The sequence below is a fragment of the Polypterus senegalus genome, chromosome 13 (genome assembly GCF_016835505.1).
Source record: "Polypterus senegalus isolate Bchr_013 chromosome 13, ASM1683550v1, whole genome shotgun sequence".
In the NCBI taxonomy this organism is placed as follows: Eukaryota; Metazoa; Chordata; class Cladistia; order Polypteriformes; family Polypteridae; genus Polypterus; species Polypterus senegalus.
Window position 1 is genome coordinate 134,925,849 of NC_053166.1, and position 22,656 is coordinate 134,948,504.

The 22,656-nt window shown below is 41.3% G+C and overlaps 1 protein-coding gene across 3 annotated transcripts in view; it reads left to right on the forward strand.

Moving 5' to 3' along the window:
* sdk1a (sidekick cell adhesion molecule 1a) overlaps positions 1-22,656 on the forward strand; it is a 1,556,037-nt gene that overhangs the window by 966,803 nt on the left and 566,578 nt on the right. The gene's annotated exons all lie outside the window — the stretch shown is intronic.

Below are 22,656 nucleotides of genomic sequence, written 5' to 3' on the forward strand. Positions count from 1 at the left end.
AAGGGAAGAAGTAAAAAGGACAGCCAATTAAGCTATGAAATCAGGTAAAGGTAAAAATAACTCACAGGAGGTTCCCTGGATTGAACTAGAAGACCCCTACTGTTCTGGAATCAGACTCAAGCAATGACTCCTGGGATGGTGGATCATAATAAAGGAAGGTTAGAGGACTTGGCATGTAGGAGGCAGCAGAGCAGCTGCGCAAAGATTCTGATTCCTTCAAGGTAGCTTGGGAGTTGTAGTTTTGTCAAGCAACCCTGCTGGAAGGGAGAGCAGGGGCACATGGAGGGAGCTCCAATGAGGCAGCCTCGGGTCTTTTCTTAGGCTTGCAGCTGATTTGGAAGTGTGTATTGGGAATTCGGTCATACAATACATGGTCTAGCTTTTAATGGTCTTCTACTGACTCTCTCTAGAGACAAGTAGTGACAAAGGGCTCACATCATCATCATTATCACCATCGTCATCATCAAAAGGGACACACGTTTTACTAGATCAGTGCTTCCCAAACTCGGTCTTGGGGGTCCCCTGTGGCTGCAGGTTTTTGTTCCAACCAGACTCATAAATAGTGACAATATTTGATAAGACTGATCTCATTTAATTAGTTGGTATTTATTTTCTCTTATTCTACATTCAGAAAAGCACAGCAGCATGATTTTTACATATACAAGACATTTAGACATATCTCTGCTTTTGCTATAGATTTAAAACTCTCTTTTGTTGATTTCATTATATTTTGCCCATTTTTCTGTGCATTTCTCCCCCTTCATTTTATGTTATTAATGACAATTAAAAATGAGCAGAGCAGACACCTAGGCAAACAACACCGAATAATCAAAGGCTGCAACTGCTTTAGCATCAGACCCACTAATTAGTAAGTAATGGATTAATTAAACAATTAGAACACTTGAAAAAGTAGAATGAAAATCAAGATGAAAATATTGTTAAAAGGAAAAAAAATACATTATTCCAATAAAACTGCTTGGTACATTTTAATATGTATATGTACAGGATTGGTTCTTGCCTTGTGCCCTGTGTTGGCTGGGATTGGCTCCAGCAGACCCCCGTGACCCTGTATTCGGATTCAGCGGGTTAGAAAATGGATGGATGGATGGATATATATATATATATATATATATATGTGTGTGTGTACTAGGGAGCTTCACCCCCTGTTCGCTTCGCCCCCTGCTCACTTCGCTTGCCAACCCCCCTGGCCTGCGCTATGTGCCAGCCACTTTGCATCTCTGCCGCTCGCGTAAATGGATTTCACTTTCACCAAACAACAAATCTTTTCATTCTCATGGATACGCCTCTTCATTGGGAAGAAACACTACTCTTCTCTGATGGCAACACGAATTAGACGATCTACAAGTCTCCAACTTAAAGTTTGATTTCTTTTTGCTGTTCTGTTATTTCACTGAGTAATAATTTCCATTTGTTTGTGCTAATGCAATCTTTACTATCATTTCTTTGAGACTTTTGAATTTTAGTACTTTCATTATCTTTAACCTGCTGTGCATGTGTATCGTGCCAATGTTTTTGAATTCATTACGACGTTCTACTTTGTCATCTACTCTTTGTCTTTTATTTCCGGCCTCGGGTGTGGTTAAGTCTCTTGGCACAAAATCTCAACTGGTGGGACGTGATAGCATCTCTCTGAAAAAGTCAAGTTATATTTTTTATCAAACATAGTTTTATAATTTCTATATTGTTCCCAAAACAGAGAACTTAGGAAATAACAGAAATAACAAAAACCTGCAGCCATAGTGGTTCCCCAGTACAGAGTTTGGGAAGCACTGTGCTAGATAATGTGGCATGATACCTTACAACCATGCTTACTGGGAAAAAGAAAGCAAAAAAAACAGATGAGCCAACAAACAAGCATGCAAGTTTCAAGCAGACAATCTGGTCAAACAGCAACAGCATGATTGCCACTGTTGTTTGTTTGTGGCCTTTACTCTGTGAATCCGCATCCAGAGATGCCTTAGGTCTTTGAGGCCTCAGCCAGGTAGGTGACGAGCAGGTACAGCTGCCAGGCCTTTGGTTAGCTGTGGTGCCAAGTCAAGGCCTAACCAGAATCCAGTTCAGCAATAAAGCTTTCTGGGGTAGTCTTTCTCATCTATTTGAACAATGTGTCCATGCCATTGCAGGTGAAACTGGGACATAACGTCTTGCAAGGTCCTTGTCCCTCCTTTGCATCAGAAGAACGGTTTGTGTTCTTGGTCAGTGATCATCTTCTCGCATGGTAAAATGGAGAAGGAAAATGAGGAGGATAGCAGTAGAAAAGGTAGGCAGAAAGCGAGGCAGTATGTTAGACATACTGAGCATAGGTGCCAGTTATGGCTAACTTATTCTTTAAAGTGAGGCCCAGAGTCTTAGTCTTTATTGTGTTTCTTTTTATTAGCTCTAGTTGCTCCTCCTCCTCATTTTAATATCCTCCCAACTATCCTTCATTTTGCAGTTGGTCTCCTCTAGTGGCCATTCATGTGGTCAACTCACAAGCACCTTATCTGGTCACGTTGTCTGTTATTTAAAGAGCATATTAAAAATATTGTTGTGAGTTGATTTCACTTGTAATTACATACAGAGCATTGGTCATATTTAACTTGAACATTTTGTACCCATTATAGATTTTGAAACAAATGGCATCAGTTTTTGGATTCGATAATTATTTATAATTATTAAAATTTGCTCAGAATTGTTGCTAGGATGTGGATCCAAGGGGTGTGGTCTTGAAGGTAGCCATATGTGTGTGTGGTACGGCAGCTGCACTTCCTCAGAAAGGAAGATGCTCCACAGGGTCGTCAGGACAGCAGTGAGAACAATTGGCGGTGCCCTCCCCACTCTGGAACAAATCTACACCTCCCGATGCCACAAAAATGCAATAGACATTTCACAGGATTCATCACATCCCGATCATTGTCTCTTCCAGCTTTTGCCATCAGGCCAGAGATACAGAGCAATGAAAACCAGGACAAACCGCCTTAAAAACAGTTTTTATCCAAAAGAAATCATGGCCCTAAACTCAAAGTAAACTGCTCCATATCATTCTCTAAATGTGCAACATAGACCTTAAGTCAACCAGTGCAATTTTTACATTTAACTAATGCAATTTGTATATATGACAAGCGTAATTTGTATATATTTGTTATGTACTTTTATTACTATTCCTTTACCTTGTTTTTTAACTCTTATGCCTCACACTGAGTCGACAGCAACTTCAATCTCGTTGTTCTTTTGTAAAAGTGACAATGACAATAAAGATTTATCTATTAACACAACAGGTTAAAAGGTTGACGCTGCCTCCCATTTTTCATCCAAGTTTGCGGATAATGGACAACCTTTATTAGCGATTCCTTTCAAATAACCTTATCTGGGTTCTCATCTTTAGGCTGTGAATTTTGATCTGTGGTTTTTGGTCTGACGTGTTGGTTTAGGCGACAATAGAAATGACTTTCCCAGTTACGAGCCTAGTTTTTGTCTTAACTGCATCACTTCTTCTAATCCTTATCTGTTCTGGACTAGCTTTCTGTATCTAAGAACTCAGATACAAAACACCAGGCCAGTTTTCTTTGCTTGGTTTGCTAGTAGCTAAGATGCCCCAGTCCAACTGGTTCTCAATCCAAGATTTACTTTTTAACTTGGTGTCCAAAAGCTTGTTTCAGATTTATCCTACACGCTGGATGAGTTTGCTACTTAGAATATGATTCTTTTTGATTACTAGGGAGTCCTCAATGGCTCATTTCATCATTCAGCACAATGAAAATGGCTGCACTGTACACTGCCCATGAGAAGAATAGAAACATAATGTTGGACCCCACAAATTTTGTCTTTTGATTTCAGCGCTGCTTCTAGTCTCCATCCTGGACATATTGTACACAACATGACTCACAATCTTTCTTAAAAATTCTCACTAGTGTATTATGGGGGGGTCATTTGATTTATTAGTTTCCTCCCAAGATACACAGTACATACTCTGTGCAACCATTTTTAGCTGTATGACTATTATCTTTAGCTAATTGTTCATTCGACAGACACATCTGAGCATTGTGACAGTAACCTACTTAAAACATTTTTTTTTCATCTCAAACACTTTGCCAATTTAGGATAGTCTCTAGAACAAGAGATCTTGTGTATTTCTAGTGTAATTTATTTAACTTCACAGGGAAATAATTGTAGTGCTTCCTCCGCAGGTTTCCTGACAAGCTGTCTGGCTCATTGCACACTCATCATGCATCATCTGTACCCTTACAGACCTCTAGCTATAAAATCCAGAATTCAGCATTCAATACTTTAAACAATCCTGCAGAATGTGGCCTTCTTCTTCTGTTTCACCAACATTCACAACCCCACCCAACCGTCTTTGTGATGGATCTGCTATCATCAGGTTTCTGTTGTTCTGGACTGTCATTCACCTTCAACCAAATATTTTATCTTCTGACAACCTAAACCAGGAAATGTTCTGATTTTAAACTAAAGCATTTCTCATCTCATCTTCACAAACCATCTTTCCTGATGAGGGCCATGACCATCTTTCATTTCTCATTCACAAAAATGGGTGCAAAATCCTCCAAGCTTTTAAATCAGTTTTTAACTTTTTAATCAATTATTAAAAACAAGTAAACGTACCCTCCTTTATCATTCTAGATGCTCACTTTGAAGCTCAGTGGTTGGAGATGAGTGACCATCATGAAAGAACAATTTTTGTGGAACAACAGAAAACTGCCGATATCAAGTCCACAGGTTGCTGATCAGACATGAGCCATTAATAAGTTACTGTAGCTCAAACACTGACTGGCATGCTGTAGCTGAGTGCCACACAGGTTCAGTTTTATGAAATGTTTTTAAATTAGGTTTTTAAAGTCTATTTACTTTTCGTTCTCTTCATCACAATCTCATCCACATTTTTCATTAAATACTCCACCTGAAATTGCTGACATTATGTCTCATTTCATCTCATCTCATTTTCTGAAACTACTTTTCCTGATGAGGGTCACGGTGGCAGCAGGATAAGTAGGTCAGTCCGTACTTCCTTGTTCCCAGCTAACAGATTCCATCACTTCCTGGGGAATCCTTAGGGGTTACCGAGCCAAGTGAGAGATACAATCCCTCCAGAGTGTTCTGGGTCTGCCATAGGGTCTCCACCCATTAAAATGTGCCCGGAGCAGCTCTAGGAGGAGATGCTTGGCAAACATCCTTACTGCATGCCCAGCATGGCAGACTGGTGTGGTGGTCCCCATATTTAACAAAGGTAACCATAGGATGTGTTCCATCTATAGAGGGACTTTCAAGATTTGATCACTAATTGGTTAACCAGCAGGAGAGCAAGAATTCAGATAGATGGAGAATGTTCCACATGGAGCGAGGTCACCAGTGGAGTCCCTCAGGGGTCTGTTCCCTGGCCCCTCACTTTTTCTGAATTATATTAATAACACTGATTATGTACTGGTATAGTTAGTAAACTTGTCAAATTTGCAAATGACACTAAAACTGGAAGGATGGCAGATACCGAGGAAACAGCAAAAAGAATTCAAAAGGCCTTGGACAACCTTCAGAACTGGACGAACACTTGGAAAATGCAGTTTAATGTAGCAAAGTGCTACACGTGAGTGAGAAGAACATCAATTATAAATACATGATGGGAGACACTGTCATACAAGAAGCAACCTCTAAAAAGGATTCAGGGGTTTATTTTGTTACAACATTTTCATCTGAACAGAAGCAATTAAATAGGCAAATAAAATGTTAGGTTATAAAAACTGTTTATTTTAAGTCAAGGGATGTTATGCTCAAACTGTATAATACACTTGCAACACTTCATCTGGAGTACTGTGTGCAGTTCTGGTCACCACACTACCAGAAAGACATAGCAGCACTTGGAACTGTGCAGAGGAGAGCAACCAAGTGCATTCCAGGACTTCAGGACAGACTCAGAGAATGAAACCTTAGTCTTGATTAGAGGAGACAGTGTGGAGACCTAATTCACATCTTCAGTATTCTCAAAGGCACTGATAGATCCAGCAACATTCTTTGAACTTAACAGAGAATCACATAGTTGAGGACATTATTGGAAAGTAAGGGGAAATTAGTGGAACAAGCTGCTGAGACAAGCAGCTGAAGCAGAAACCTTGACAACCTTTAACTCAAATCTTGATAAGATATCAGGACAGCTTAGCTATTAGCTAAACAAATGGTCTTGATGGACTCAATGGGCTTCTCTCGTTTGTCAAATTTCTTATGAATCTTCACACTCCTCAGCCTCCCAGGTAAGACCTATGCAGTTGGAGTGCTGGAGGAAAGACTCCGTCTTTGGTTGAGCCAAAGATCCAGAAGGAACAATGTGGGTTCTGCCCTGGCCATGGAACAACAGACCAGTTTTTCTCTGTGATGGAGTGGATGTAAGGTTTGTGGGAGTGTAACACATTTATTTTGTTGAGAAAGTATATGATCGTATTATTTAGCGTGCTGCAGGAATAAGGGCTAACAGGGCCACTCTTGTGTGCTATTCATTATCAATATAAACGGAGTGAGAGCTGTGTCCAAATATCAGGCCTTAAGTCAAATTAGTTCACCAGAGATGTCGGTCTCTAGCAGTACTGTTTCTTGTCACCATTCCTGTTTTTAAGTTTTCATGGGCAGAATATGAAGGCACAGCTGAGGATGTGAGGGTGGCCATTTAGAAAGGCTAGCATTGTTGTTTTAAGCAGACTACTTTGTCCTCTTTGCCTCTGGTCCATCACTTCCAGGTCTCTTTAATAAAGAGTTAATTGCTCTCTCTGGATGAGCAGGGGATCAACTGCTTTTAGTGGTGGAGTACAAGTATCACTGATCTTATTCATGAGTGACAGAAAAGATAACTTGAGAACATCAAGCAGACTGGCATGGTGGCAGCTGTTCTGCAGGTGCTGTACCAGTGCATGGTGATGAAGCGGGGGGCTGAGTTAAAAGGCAAAACGCTTGGTTTACAGGTCAATCTTCATCTCTGACCTCATCTATGGTAATAAATTATAGGTAATGACTAAATGAATGATATTGTGAGTATAATTGCAGAAATAAGGTTTCTTTATAGAGTGGCTGGGTTGAGACTCCGTGATTGGGTGACATGTTCAGCAATTCAGGAGAGACTTAAAGTAGAGTTGCTGCTCCTGTGGATCGAGAGTAACCAGTTGAGGTGGTTTGGATCGGACATGTACATATACATAAAAAAAAACAAAAGCATATGTATTTTTTTGAAACTGTTATACAGTAAACACAGTAACAGTCACTTTCACATCACCAGCTGCTCAGTGGTATTATACACACTATTTATACTGAAAGTAAATAAGACACCAAACAGAAGCCATTGCTCTCATGGAGTACTTTGTGTGTGTAATGTTTCCACATTTGTACAGGTAGGATTACAGAGTTAAGGACTGTACCTGTCACCGTGCACTTTAGGCCAAAGTAGACAGCTGTTCAATGTAATTTTTGCTTGTAAAATGCCTTGTTTTCTATAGAAAGACACTATATAAAATAATACAGTTTAGCATCACAGCCACTAGGGCACTTGACTGCCTAAGTGTTTCATATCATATCTTTTACAGTTCACATAATCAAATCTGAACTGCAAATACCATTTTGAAAAAAAGCATAATATTTAACATTTCGTTCTTCTCAAATGCCTAATGCATTGTGACAGATGGCTTCAAAGGCAGGGGGCTATCAGTCAAAACGGCTTCTCTTCAGAAGTACAGCACATTGACCTTGGAACATAAAAAGCAGAGCCGTCAAAGGAACAGAGACACCAACTCAACTGCGCCCTCGGTAGAAGCTTAATGTATGCAGGGCCGGATCATTCAAGGCTTTCTTAGAAAGCAATGGAGTTTTGAATTCAGTAAGGGACTCCTTCAGCAGTTAAGTGCGCACTTGATCTGGAGAGAACCTAGCATGCACCTTTTTGTACCCATGGTCAATTTATCATATTTTCCTTGGAAATACATGCAGAAATATACCTTAGAAATAACAAGCTCATAAGCCAGTTTGTTGTAAAGAATAAGAGAAGAAAACATAATTTTATTTAGCAGTTTGTAATGAAATATACAAGGGATGTTCAAAAAGTTTTCGCACTTTTATATTTTCGTTGGAAATGGCGAAGGCTGGATGAGTAGTAATTGGCCGTGTCTGAGAGTGTCATGTGACTAGTTCTGTCTGGCAAGCCAGCTGCCCTTGCAGTTTAGTATATTATTATTATTATTATTATTATTATTATTATTAATAACTGGCTGTGTGAGCCTGTGCTGTAAAAAGCTTGGGGTCATAGAAACTATTGAAAACGTTAGAAAAAAATTGAAATGTAGAGATGTCAGGTAATTGAAATGAACTACTCTGGGCGTCTCTCTCGTCGGTTTCGTTGTGCTGACGTGCTCGCCTCACTTGTGTATTAGTGGCGGGAGGAAAAGTAAAAGGATTACCGTTTTGCCGATGTGCTCATCTCGCTTGTGTAAGACATTCTCTGCTTTTTTGGCGGTTTTACTTTGGCAACAGAGTTACTTTCTTCTTCCGACTCGTTAACTTGGGGCTGCCTTGCAGGATTTCTGAGCTTCATGCTGTAGTAGCCCCGCACATCTGGACCGGACAGACAGACACACACATGTGGAGGTTTAGTTTTCTGTTTCCTCAGAGGTGGAGACCTTACCCTGAGTCTACCTCTCACTTCCGGGCTGGACAGACACACACACTTCCATGCGTAGACATTTATATATAAGATAATAACAATAATAATAATATCTGAAACATCCAAACGAATGTTTCCAGTGCCTTGTTAAATCCCAGCTGCTTTATAGACAGTGTGAAGGATGGCCGGCCATATATTCCGGCTCACACCTCCAAGTCGCCAGATGGAGCCCTCCTAGCAACATGGAGGTTACCCGAATTCCAGCCTGGCCTCATGGACCTTGTAGTTTTTATACCCAGCCCTGCTGGATACCATGGGGACCACCAGGAGCCGCTGTAGGGAGGCTGGGGGAGTGTTATGTGCCCTATAACCCGGAAGTACGTCCTGGTCACATGAACAGTAGGAATGACGTGCTTCCGGGGTGAAGAAAAGGACTTTGTATCTGACCCGGAAGTGATAAGGAATCTCATGGACTGTAGGGTGGATTGACTTCTGGGTCAGGAGATATAAAAGGACCATGGGAAATCCCAGAGACTGAGCTGAGCTGGGAGGAAGGGTGGCTAAGTGTCTGGGAGAGGAGGAGAGTATTGTATTAGCTGTGGTGTATTGTATGAGTAGTGTGGAGTGGAGGGTGCTTAGTGCACATTATTATAATAAAAATAATAAGTATTGTACTTTTACCTGGTGTTTGGCGTGGTACCTGAGGGTTCAAGGGAGCAATAGCACCCCGACTGCTACAACAGGGATGTTCCTACTGGATAATTGGACCAAATAAAGTGGCTCTACCTTTAAAAGACTATAGTAAAAATGCTTCTATATTTAGTTAAAGATATCTTTGTGGTTGTATAAGCATGAATTGAAGCAACAGCTTAACAGTCCAGTGATTTACTCACATGGCCGCATGCTCAGGATTCTTTTTAGTACACAGATTTCTACTGTTTTCCTCTTTGCTTTACAAAAGAGAGCCCCTCATAAGAGAGTGATGAAATCTACTGCAAAGGTAATAAATCTGTATTGTCTTAAAGGCTGTAGACAATTCATATTGCAATCACCCCCCACCTCTTTGCCATATTTAATTTGCGGTGCCATCTTCATATTGCGGCATGGAGAAGTGCATGCAGAAGATTGTTTTCAGGCAGTGTGATGTCATTAGCGCCGGCCTGAATATTGCTGTATGCAGCAGGGGCTGGTAGGGGTTCTCCAGGATGGCACAGATGCCTGACGCCCTGACTGTTTGAGGAATGTTGATTTTGACAGGTTTGACTACCTTTGAAGTGTTTGGAATCTCTCAAGCTGTGTGAAGACTGGCAGAATGTCAGCAGCAGTGTCACTCGCGGTGTAAGATAGAAGGCTGCCTTGCTTTAATCAATGCGACTGTCTAGGATGAGACAGAGTACAAAATGCACTCATAAAGTTAACGTCCTTTACTGTTTATATTGTTATAGTGTTTGGGAAGGTAGGTGTAGGATTTTTAATTTTTTACATTTTTTTTTTATTTTTCAAAATGCGGCCACTTTTCCTGCCATATCCCAAACACGTACAGGTTATATTAGTTGGCAACTGTACATTGACTGTGTGAGCATCAATATCTGCATGGATGAGGTCTGCAAAGGACTGGCACGCTGTCAGGAGTTATGCATTGTGCCATTTTCCTTCCATAAGGCACTCTTTCAGGTTTATTGGCATCACACCGCTGTGATGTGAACTGAGATTCCACCCCAAGGGGTCATTGAAGAAAACAGAAGTTGATGACTGAGCTGGCAGCCTTCAAGGTGATGTGCATATTGAAGGAAGATGGTGAGCAGGAAGGCAGTGTGATGTACTGGGTAGGGAACTGGACTTGAGAGCTCCAAAAGTTATCAGTTTGTGTCTATTTAAAAAGTGTAAAATGTTTTAATCTTGTAAGTTGCTTTGGGCAAAACTATCTGATTAATACATAGTTTTAGCGCGTCATTATTGTCACCTTACAGAGTATGGTGATATTTTCTACTTGCATGTGCTAATCAACATGCAGCTCATCGGTTCTCTCCGGCACTTCTGCCCATTCAATGATTGCACTAACAGGAAAGGGTTGGTTACGTAGTTACAATCTCTTAATTTCAAACCCACTTAGTCCAATTTAGGGTTGTAAAGGACCAGAGTCCCTCCCAGCAGCACTGGGCACAAGGCAGGAAGAAGCTCAGACATGGCACCACCCTGGCTTCTTTCTGCAGGATAAGGCACCCTGCCACACTGCAAAAAATATTCAGGAATTGTTGGAGGAACATGGCAATGATTTCAAGGTGTTGACTTGTCCTCCAAATCCTTCGAATCGCAATCCGACTGAGCGTCTGCTGGACGTGCTGGAAAAACAAGTCCAATCCTAGCCGGGCTGCCTTCAACAGTTATGTGATATTAAGAGGATTCAACCCCTCTTCTCCAGTCATGCTTTGTAACCCCTTTATCTGACACTTGTACTCTCTTGACCAGACTAATGCAACTCACTCCTAGCCGGGCTGCCTTCAACAGTTATCTGACCTATCCAACTCCTCCAAAATGCAGCTGCTCAACTGGGGTCCTCTGTATCTCATTTCACTCCTTCTACTTCTCTGCTTCTTTCTCTTCATTGGCTCCCTGCACCTTCAAGGATACAGATCAAAACTCTTGTCTTCACCAATGGTTCTCTGAATAACTCTGCTGATCGTTACCTTCAGTCTTTGGTGTCTCCATATGTCTCCTCACAAAGTCGTTGTTGCTGACCATCCCTCCTCTTGCCCAATGTGTCAAGACTGCATGATGCTTCATTGTTCTTCCTCCAAAACTGTGGAATCCATAGAGGCCCCACCTCAAAACTAACAGGACTTAAAGAACCTGCTGCTACCGTTCTGGTGCCAAATACCAGAGGACATCTCTTGTGGAGTCCAAGCCTTGATGGGTCAGAGCTGTTTTGACGATATGAGGGGGGCCTGCACACTATTAGGCAGGTGTTTTTAATATCATGGCTGACTGGTGTACAAACAAAACGCTGCAAATTACTTATTACATAATGAATACCTATAAAGACACAGAAGCGTTTTAACAGACAGGAAGCAAAATGATTAGAAACTGATTACCATAAATGGAGTCCCGCAGGATTTGGGTTACTGCTGCGTTCATCTAATATCACATTGTCACGAGGTGACCAGACTGTAACCGTAGTTAGCCAAGGCCTGTAAAGAGAACTTTGGGTACTCGTGTGTTATACTGCAACCCCACCACACCACTCAGATAGCACTTCTCTATTCCCTCGTGTGTAGGACCTCCAACGGCGAGGACCCTTTCCATCTTATACTTAACGACATTAGAAAGTTTGCGATGGAAGTAATGTTTAAAAAGTAATTAAAAATCTTATTTTACATATTCTTGTTTTTCTTTTGTAAATAAAAGAATGTGAAAAATGATGAAGTATTTCTCTTGCCTGTGCCTGCGGCAGGGTTATAAACACACGAACACCGAACTTTGTAATTCCACAAAATGAGTCCTCCTCCGGGAGCTAATATTTTGAACACTGGCACATATTTACCTGCAACATCTCCAAATTAGTACATGTGAAATTACTTTTGTGCTTGTGAGTCGGGTCATTTTTTATCAAGGCACATTGTCATGCAGTGGCTAAATCCTTTTTTTCTCTTGCTCAAAGCTTTGCTGGATAGAAAAAGAAGACAAGAAAATCGAAGGTTATTGCGGAGCAAATCTTTTAATCAGGCTTTGGAAATGTTCCATAATTAATTGTATTGAGCTCTTTGAAGTATCAGATGGAGCTTCCTTTCAGGCACAAAAAGTCAGTCGCACCTCAAATGTCCTGATGAATGCTGAGCTATTCGGGGAGCAGCAGATGTAGGCCTGGCTGCTGCCCTGTTGCTAGGCAGTCAAACAGATATTTGTTGGCGAGAACAATGCCTGTTGAGCAAATCCCACAAAGATGAAATAAAAATAAAATCTTGTTGGACCAAAAGAATCTGCTTAGTTGTTTCAAAAAAAGAAAAAACCCACGTCAAGTACAGATGCCCACACAAATCACTTGACCACTTAAGTCATCCTTTATGTTTTGTTATATTTTCTAGGTGCAGTTGGACATTGTATCATTTTCATTCCAACATGGTTCATAACCACTAAATAATTTCCTTCATTACAACAATAATTTGCTGGGTTCTTTGCTGTTAATTGCCTGCCATCTCTGGGCACAGAAAATAGAGTAGCCTTGCAGTTTATGCGGCAAAGGTAGGACAGTTAAAATCTGGATGATGCATCGAGAGACAATCTTTGAAAAAACTGACTATGCGTGCATTGTTTAATGATATGAACCTACCTGGTGCTCCTCTAAACCATCTTCTCCTCTCTTACTTTCAAATTGTTTTGTCCGACTTTCTCTGGGAGAATGAAACTGATGCACGCTACCTACTGCTTGACTTTTAGGTGATTGAAAAGGTTTAGTTAAATCTGTCCTTATGCTTAGGCTCTAAGAAGACAGTTCCAGGGCTCTACTCCATTTATTTGCTTTCTGGTGCTTATCCCAGATGTATCTCATACTACCAACCATGATCCAGATGCCAGTCCATCACATGGCCTGGTCATAAAATACTTATGTTTTGTCACGTTAGAGTCCTACGGTGACCCTGTTCTCCCCTTTATATTCTTATTTATGTAGACGTTAACAGAATGCCTCCAATCCAGTACTCATACCACATTGTTAGAAAATTTAGCTCAGCATAGTACCAGAACAGATAAGGGAAAAAGACTACACATTTATTGGAGTATTATACAATGTACCAAATAATATTCCATAAACCAAATACAAATAGAATGTGGCTTTGCAAACCATTGTGGCAGACGGCTGGGAGAGAATCGAGTGTAACTACAATTTTATGCACCTCCTGAAACTGAACATCTAGCACCATCAGGTTGTATGATGTGGCGGACCCTTGCCTGACCGGGATGCCTCCACGCTGGGAGCACCAGGGAAGCAAGTGTGGCGAGAGCATTACCTCCCCCGGAATGTTAGATGGCAGCCCCCTGGGTTGCAACAGTGTCTCGGACTCCCGTAGGGCTTCATGGGAGTTAGAGTTTGGTACAGCCTTGTTGGGATCCATGGGTGCCACCAGGATGTGTTACAATTACGGAGAGCAGCTCTTCTGTCACACCTGGAAGTGCTGCCAGAAACATAACATCAGACACCTGGAGCACTTCCGGGTGCCCTATATAAGGGGCCAGTAGACACTACTCCGAGAGTCAGAGTTGGGAGGAGGAAGAAGCATGCTGAGGAGGAGCGAAGGAGAAAGAAGGACTGAAAGATAAAGAAAGAAAAGAGAGTGAGAGACAAAGAAGAATAAGAGTAAAGAAAGTGTGTGTTTGGGTTTTTGGGGACACTCTAAATAAAAATCACGTGTGCTTTGGTACTGGTGTCATTAGTGTCTGTCTGTGATCCGGGCTGGAATGTTCACAATGGTGCGCGAACAGGGACCACCTGCCCATTAACTGGCAGGGGACCCAATTTAAAAAAATGTTTGTGGACAGCCTGGCACAGCAGCCCAAGGTGTGCACACGTAGCAACCCAGGGGGCTGCCATCTAATGTTCTGGTGGAGGTAATGCTCTGGGCATACTTGCTCCCCCGGTGCTCCCAGCGTGGAGGCGACCCGGCCAGGCAAGGGTCCCAGCCGTCTGCCAAACTGCCCTTCCCTCAGCTGAGCCATGTGGGGCGAAGCAGCCTGTCCCACCCACCTGCCTCACCTACAACCTGATGGTGCTAGATGTTTAGTTTTAGGAGGTGCATAAACTTGTAGTTACACTCGATTCACTCTGCTCTTTCCAGATCCTCATCTACACTGAGCCAAGCAACCTGTATAAGTTTGACTGCTGAAAAAAACAGAGTCTTCTCAAGATGGAGAATGGCAAAGAGAGACAGTTTCTTTGTTACCCCTGTCTTTATCTTCCCTCATGTACCACCTGGACCAATAGGATAAGCTGTCTCTCTACTTCATACACGTTCTATTCAGGCACAACTCAGTCCTATGATGACCAGCGGGTTGAGCCAACTCTTTAACTCATTCCAGTTCTTGTTTCTGTACAACTCAGTACCAATCCACCTCCAGATTTCATCTCAGCCTACCTGTATTCCCCCATGCTAGCTGACCCGTAAATTCCTGTTTTGGAATTTCACATAGGGACTGTCTGCAGGCAAAGGTCTGATAAGTCAACTGGCTTAACACTAGAATCCCTGAAACCTACAAAAAAAGTCATAATCCTGGGCCACCTTGAAATCCTTTGCACCTATCCATCAGTGTCATTTGTTTTGTAAATGTGTTGATCAGCACAAGCAGCAAGCAGCCTGCTGTCCCATCCCTTCACCGCCACAGCTTAAATCAGACAAAAAGTTCTCCCAGCTCAAGTCTGTTTGTCTGGGTGCGAAGTGCCTTGAGTTGTAGAGGGGAAATAATATATGACACCTAACCTGTAGCTGCATCCAAACAGTGCCATCTTTCGCCTTTATGTCTGGTGCAACTGTGTTGTTCTTATGTTTGAGTGGATGTTTCTTGTGGGGAGGGCTTCTGTTCTCTTTCTCCGATATAGAACCCTCATCCTCATTTGAGTTCACCTCTGTGATAGCACGTCTTTATTTTAAAACAGCAGTGTCAGATTGGGGGGAAGGCATGAATGTGACTGAGAGAATAAAACTGAATTAAAAAAAAATGACTTTTACATGTACCATAAACTTACACTGGCTGTTACAGACTCAAATCAAATGTATGTTTTTATTCTATAATAGTAACAATAAGAGCAGCTCACTACTCAAAATGGTTAATCTAGGAAGGACCCAGAATCAAACCTGCAACCTCTTGATTATGAATCAGCAGTTCTTACTGCTACACCACCCAAATGATCGTGGCAGTATTGCACCCTAACCTGATTTATTTTTCTTTGGTTATATTCTTGAATAAAAGCGCACTTGTTTTGTTATATGTGTACCTTTTGTGAAAGTGTTTATTTGATATTTGGACTTCAGTCTTCACACATTATACACTTCATGACAACATTTTATCATTAGTACTATAACATGCAAAAAGTTTCTGCTTTAGCTATGTGTTCAACATTTCTTGCATCGCATTTCCTGTCAGCCTACATTTACACAGATCGTTGTAGACTTGAAACACACATGAAATGCATGTATTCCAAATAATGATACACTATATTATTTACCCTATACAGCTCCAGGTACCTCACTCCTAGATAAAAACATCTGAGCTGGGAGAACTTTTTGACCGACTCTGTAGCGGTGGAGGGGATGGGATAGCAGACTGCTGCCTGTGCTGATCGACACATTTACAAAACAAAAGACGCTGATGGAGAGGTGCGAAAGACTTCAAGGTGGCCTGGGTCACAGCTTTTCTTGTAGGCTTTAGGGATTCTAGTGTTAAACATTTATATTGATAGACATTAACTCTTTTAGGGTCTCATTTTTTTTTTTCTTTTGTCCCAGGGCTGAATATTTTTTCCAAAAACCACAGTTTTCTAAAAAGCACACAAAGCATTGGTTTCACACATAAATCAACATAAAATACTCATTTATGACAAATGTCATTCTGTTTTATGTTCCATGAACCCCTACAGTATATAAATTCACATACTTACTACCAGTTTGTTTCAAAGTTCATTAGCTGAAAGGCACATTCTGGAAAAAAAAGAGCGAGTGTCAAGTGGCTGGTAATCCACAGTGTCCACTAGCACTCCTTGTTGTCTGATGATGTCCACTTGCCTGCTTGCCTCTCACAGATCTATATGTGATCTATACCCTCATAGGGCGGACTTTGCTGTAGGCATGTCAGCTACACAAGTGTGTTCAGCACTACGATCAGCTGGAGACCGATCAGCTCATGCAGGTACCGGTCTTCCTTTTTCAATTTCCCGCTTATTTGCATCAAAATCGTAGTTTGATAAGTCAGAGTCCGATTCAGCAATAATACTCAAAATAAATAAATTAATAATGTTTTATATTATTGATAAGTATCTGTGTGGTCCTCCCTGGCAAATGTTGGCGTAAGCACATCAGCTACACGATCAGCTGGGGACCACTCAGCAGAGGCAGGTACCTGACTTTCATTTTCAATCTGCAGATCACTTGCATCAAAATCAGAGTTTGATAAGTCAGAGTCTGATTCAGCAATAATACTCAAAATAAATAAATACATAACATTCTATATTTTGCTTTGTGCATTCACTTTGCTCTCTTGCCCGATGTCAGAGACATTCTAGACGTTGTTTACTCTACGCATATGCAGGGATTTAACATCAAGTCAATGAGTCTAACAGTCCTCCTAGCAAAGAGAGTCTACGTATAACGTAACAGTGAGATTTATTGACATTTACAGCTCTCAACCCGTTGTGTCGATGAAAGACGACATCTGCCCTAAAACAGTTAATAATAAAAATATTATCAACCTATATGGTAGATATTATTTTCTGTTACAATGTCTTCATACCAGATGAGGTAGAAGTCAAGCACCAGCCTAATGCACATGTCTTTGGATATCTGGGAGTAAAACCGAGTACCCAGAGAAAAAACACTTGGACAAGAAAAGGACATACCAGTTTGATATATTCAGTGGCTGGGCCTGGATTTCAAGCCAGACCTCAGGGAAGCATGAGGTGATATGGCACCCCAGCAACTTCCTGAAAAGCTGTTTATCTATCTTGGACAAGGAAATGGCCACCCACATTAATAAATTCCCAATAAAACAGAATGTCCATCCAGCAACATTTTCACTGCAGGCTAACAGAAGATGAGCCCCTCAGGTCAGAAGATGCTTAATGAGCAACTGTGAAAGAGCAGAGGGCAGGAACAAGAAGAGATGGAATTAATGAGAGAAGTCTGCTAATGTGTTCATGGATTCTAGACAGTAAGAGCAGAAGAAGAAGTTGATACTTTATAAACTGAAAATGTTTTGTTTAATGTTGACAACACTAGAATCAGTTAATTAGAAATAAAGAGAAATGTATCATACATTATCTTCTATTCCAGTAATGAATCTCGCCAAAGAAATGGTGAAGTTATTACTGTTCGTTGATGAACATCAGTCACGACCTTCTTTTGTTAATATTTTATTTCCCTGATGAAATAATTGCTAATTGAAAATTTGATTGAAATGTCTGTCTTCAAAAAGCTCAAGGAACTTTTCTTACATGTCAGTCTTGGCCAGATGGCCATGGGAAAACTGAGCATGTTTTTCTGCTTTTGACGGAATGGAGAGATCAAGTTTGTCTGATCCGAGGATAGATTCCAAGTCAAGCGCATCTCAAATGTCCTGATATTACACCGATACAATTTTTGAAATAAAAATGATCACCCTGTGACCCAAAGCCTAAGGTCAACAATCATCATATCAGTCTGGGGTATTGGAAATAATCTATGTATTAACCTTCTCATCAGAGCAGGGTGGAGTGGTGGCTCTGAGGCTAGGGATCTGCGCTAGCAATCGGGAGGTTGCTGCTTCGAATCCCGTAAATGCCACTCTATTGGGCCCTTGAGCAAAGCCCTTAACCTGCAATTGCTCCATCCTGGGTATGATGTTAATCTGCATCCAGCTCTACAAGCAGGTCCTCCAACTTACTGGGAAATCCCACGGGTTGGTGGCAGGATTGGCATTCCAGCCACTGTTCAAGTGTGGTGCAGCACTCGGGTCCTAATCCAGATGGTTCAAAGAATTTTCTACCTGATAAATAAGACTAAAACCAGTTGAAAACACTACTTGAGAGACACAACCATTGTTGAAGGTGATTAATAAGGATACTGCAGTCTGTATTGTAGAATGCTATACTCAGGTATAGAAGAACAAAAACAGATGTGTGGACTGTGTCCGCATTAATCCTCAAGGTCATTTACCACTTTAACCAGTGCAGTTTCTGTACTACGATTTGATCTAAAACCTGACTGGAACTTATCAAGAAAGAACTGTTTGTCCAAGTAATCACTTAGCTGCTGAGAAACTGCTTTATCTAGAATTTTACTTAAGGAAGGCAGGTTAGAAATCGGTTTAAAGTTGTTAAAGACAGAGGAGTCAAGGCTATTTTTCTTTGGCAGGAAGTTAACTGCTGCAGTCTTTAGACAATCTGGGAAGACCCCCATATCTAAGGATGAGCTAACTATGTCAAGTACGCTATCAAAAAGCACATCGGAGCTAGTTAGGACTGGGTCAAGCACCCAAGTGGAGGGTTTTATTTGATAAATGATTCTACATAGTTCATGAAGACCTAATTCGAGTGAAGGAATTTAATTGTAGTTCAATCAATATTATTTATTATGTGTTTTAAAAAGGTTATAAAAGCTTTGCATAATTCACTAAAAGTTTTCAGGAGGCATTCCGTTGATTTATTTGGGTTTAGACATCTGTCTTCTCCGTTAACCCAACAGTGTTGTTTTTTCCATTCATTTAATTACCTTTACTCCTATTTTTTTCATCTTCCTCTGACTCACCTCTGTTTTGTTCTTTACCTTCTTCCTTCTCCTCCTCTCCTGTAAATGACTAACATTTTTGACCTGCTCTGTAACCACAACCCACCGCTTGTGCCCTGGGCCCTATTTCTTCACATCTTTTTCACCCATCTCTCCTTTTTTGATTGCCTACATCTCTTCTATTTTTTTTAATACATTATTTGATGTCTGGTATCTTCCCCACTAATTTTAAGAAACTGCAAGTGATCTCTGTTATCAGGATATCATTCCTCAACCCTTCTGCCTTTGCAAATTATTGTCCTTTCTCCCTTCTGTAAATCCTGTCTGAGACTCTAAAATGCACAAAAAACGCACAAAAAAATGTATCTCTAAACGTAACCCTAACCCTAATTTCTAACTGGACCCCACAAGGCTCACTCTACCAAGACTGCAGTGCTTCCTTCACAAATGTTCTTAGTTCTGCTCATGCTGCTCCCTTCTCCTCTGTCCTTATCCTTCTTGACTTTTCATTAGCTTTCAAACACTGTTAATAGCTCCTTGATCTCCTCCCTTAGTAAACTCAGAATTGGTGGTTCTATGTTTGGATTGGTTTAAGTCTTAACTTTATTTTGTGTGTCCTGGTCTGAGTCCTTGTCTGCTCCACAGGTGTGCATCAATGATCTCTCTTCTCTCTACATTCACTCCTTATTTCTCTCACCACCTCTAAGCAGATGACACCCAGATCTTTCTCTCATTTCCCTCTTACCACCCACAGGTTTCAGTCCAGATCTCCAACTGTCTCTCTGCCATCTCATCCTAGATGAATGCTCATCACATTAAACTTAACCTTTCAAAGTCAGATGTTCTGTACTTGCCCTCTGATTCTCCTTCTTCAGCATTGCTCTTGAAGATGTCACCCTTAAACCATCAGTCATGGTCAGAAATCTTAGTGTAACTCTGGACTCCTCACTTTCCCTCATCTATATATATAATTCACTAAGGGCACGCAAGACACTGAGCGCAAGCAAGACAGAGCCTCGCCCGCCAACTCTAAGACCATGGGATATGCTCGACAGAGCCCCGCTCACCAACTCTAACTCTCCTTCCGCGTCGTGGGATACGCACGACAGAGCCACGCACGCCAACTGTAACCGTCCTCCCGAGTCCAGCGTGGCTCTCGAGGCACGCAACAACTCACCAAACACAGCCTCAGTCGCTTTCGTCTGTGCAAAAGTCCACATGCACCTCTGAGCCACGCTGACTTTACACCGCATGCAAGACAGAGAGTCATGATCGCCAACTCTAACTAAGGGCAAGCAAGACAGAGAGCCCCGCCCACCAACTCTAAGACCATGGGATATGCACGCATTTAGTGTATAAATGGATATAAATAATTGCATGTAAATGATTCACCAAAATCTGTTGTATGTAAATGATACTGCTTAAAACATTATTGTTTTTTCATCAGAAAACCCGTTTTCTACGTCTATCTGTATTAGTTTAAATGGCACTTTTACCACTCGCAATAGGGCGGACGTGCTGACTTATCGTGTCGACTAGGCAACACGGTGAATGCAGCGTCTATCTATATATGTCTATGTTTTCCATAGCCTGCTACAGGAAGGTGCTCTCTCGACCATTGGCATTGGTTTCGCTCCTTGCTATTTTCATTATACTGCGACGGTGGTTTCATGAGCCTTTGTTATACTGAATTCCTTTCTCACCGTTTTCCGTTCCTATTCTTACACCGCCGTATCCTACGGTGTGTTTCAGCTAGTTGAATACATTTCTTCAGTGACCCAATCGTGTTGTTTCTTACTTCATAATATTCAGAGGATCCATTCCTTCCTCACTAATTATGCCAGGCATCTCCATGTTCGATTGCCGGTTTTCTTACAGTTAGACTATGGCAATTTGCTCCAAAAGGGGCTTTCTTCAACTACTATCCAACTTCTCCAGCTCTCTCAGAATGCATCTGCTCAACTGGTGTTCTCTCAAACTCCTCCTCTGCTTTGATCTCTTCCTGTTGTTGCAAGGATCCATTTAAAACACTTGTCTTGACCTTTGGTTCTCTGTATGGCTCTCCTTGTCAATATCTCCAGTCTTTGGTCTCTCCATATGTCCCTTCAAGAAGTTTGTATTCTATGGCCTGCCTGTGTTCTGCCTGTCCTACCTACCTTATGCCAGACGTGCCAAGACTGGACAATTCTTTGTTTTCGCTCCAAAGCTGTGGAATGATCTCTCTTTGGCAATTCAGATTATGCTCAGTTTACTCACGCTTAGGTATCTTCTGAAAATTTACCTTTTCATTAAAGTTTTTGGAGCTTATTAGTTTCTCTTCTATAGGATTTTATCTGCTGTTGTACTGACAAAGAGCGCACGATACTGACGTGTGTCTTAGTCTACTTGCAGGTTTAATTATATACTGTAGTAGTGGTAGTACTCCCTCTTGCTCGGTTTCTCATTATATTATCTGTTGCTTCTGATGCTTGCTCCTTCTAATCATTGTTGTATGTACTAGAACTTGCTTTGTCAGTCACCTTGGATGGATTTTTGCTAAATAAATAATAATAATAGTAGTAATCTTGCCATACATAACCCTATCAGTTTCAAACCCACTTAATCAAATAAAGGGTTTCAGGATGCTGGAACCTTGTATAGAAATCTTAACAGCTCAACCTAATATATTCTTTATCTTACAATAAAGAAAAGGCATGGTAAGGTATATCAAGTAACTTCATTTCCATGTACTTTAAAGCTGTAAAGATGTGCTCAGATTTTCGATTAAGGTATCTGCATATGTGAAAACAACAGAGTGTCGGCTTTTGACAACAAAGATGCTGTCAGAACTTTGTTCTTGCTCGGCTTTGACTTTAGTGAGTGCAAGTCTGTGATCTTCCGTGTGAAAGTTGAAATCTTTTCTTCCGTCTTTTAGACTGCTGAATTCCACCTTCTGGAAAATTAAAAATGAAAAGAAAGGAAGCAAGAGCTTCTGCGCATACAGTGAAGTACATACAGCAATCTACTGCCCGTAACCACCAGGGAAAGATTACTGGCAGACAAACTAGGCTTCTCATTAAAGATGCCGTCTCATAATAGCTGACTGATTGGAGAGTGAAAGTCGGTGGAGTCGGGGGTCACAGAAAAATACGGCAAACAAAAGGCGCAGAGTCCTCCTCCTCCTTGTCACCCTGTTGCTTTCTTCTGTTGATGTGTTGATTTGCCGGCATGATTTGTAGCTTCTGGGCTGTCAGGAGGGCAAACAATGTTAAAGAATATCATTTGAGGGATTAATCTGCCTGATGGGCAAGATCTCATTCGCAACCTATTTGTCACCTTCCATTACCTGCTTCAAGCTCATTCTTTAAGCCATCCTGCTTTGTCAGCTTTGTGCTGCTCTTATTCGTGCCGTTTTACTCTCTCCCTCTCTCTCTTGCACGCTCGCTCGCCCGCCCTATATACTGCACAGTATTATAATCGGTTTCAGTGTGCAGAGGATGACTTGCTGCTCTGCAATATATCAGCCTTCATTTTGCAATTAGACAGGCATAATTTGCTCAGCTATTA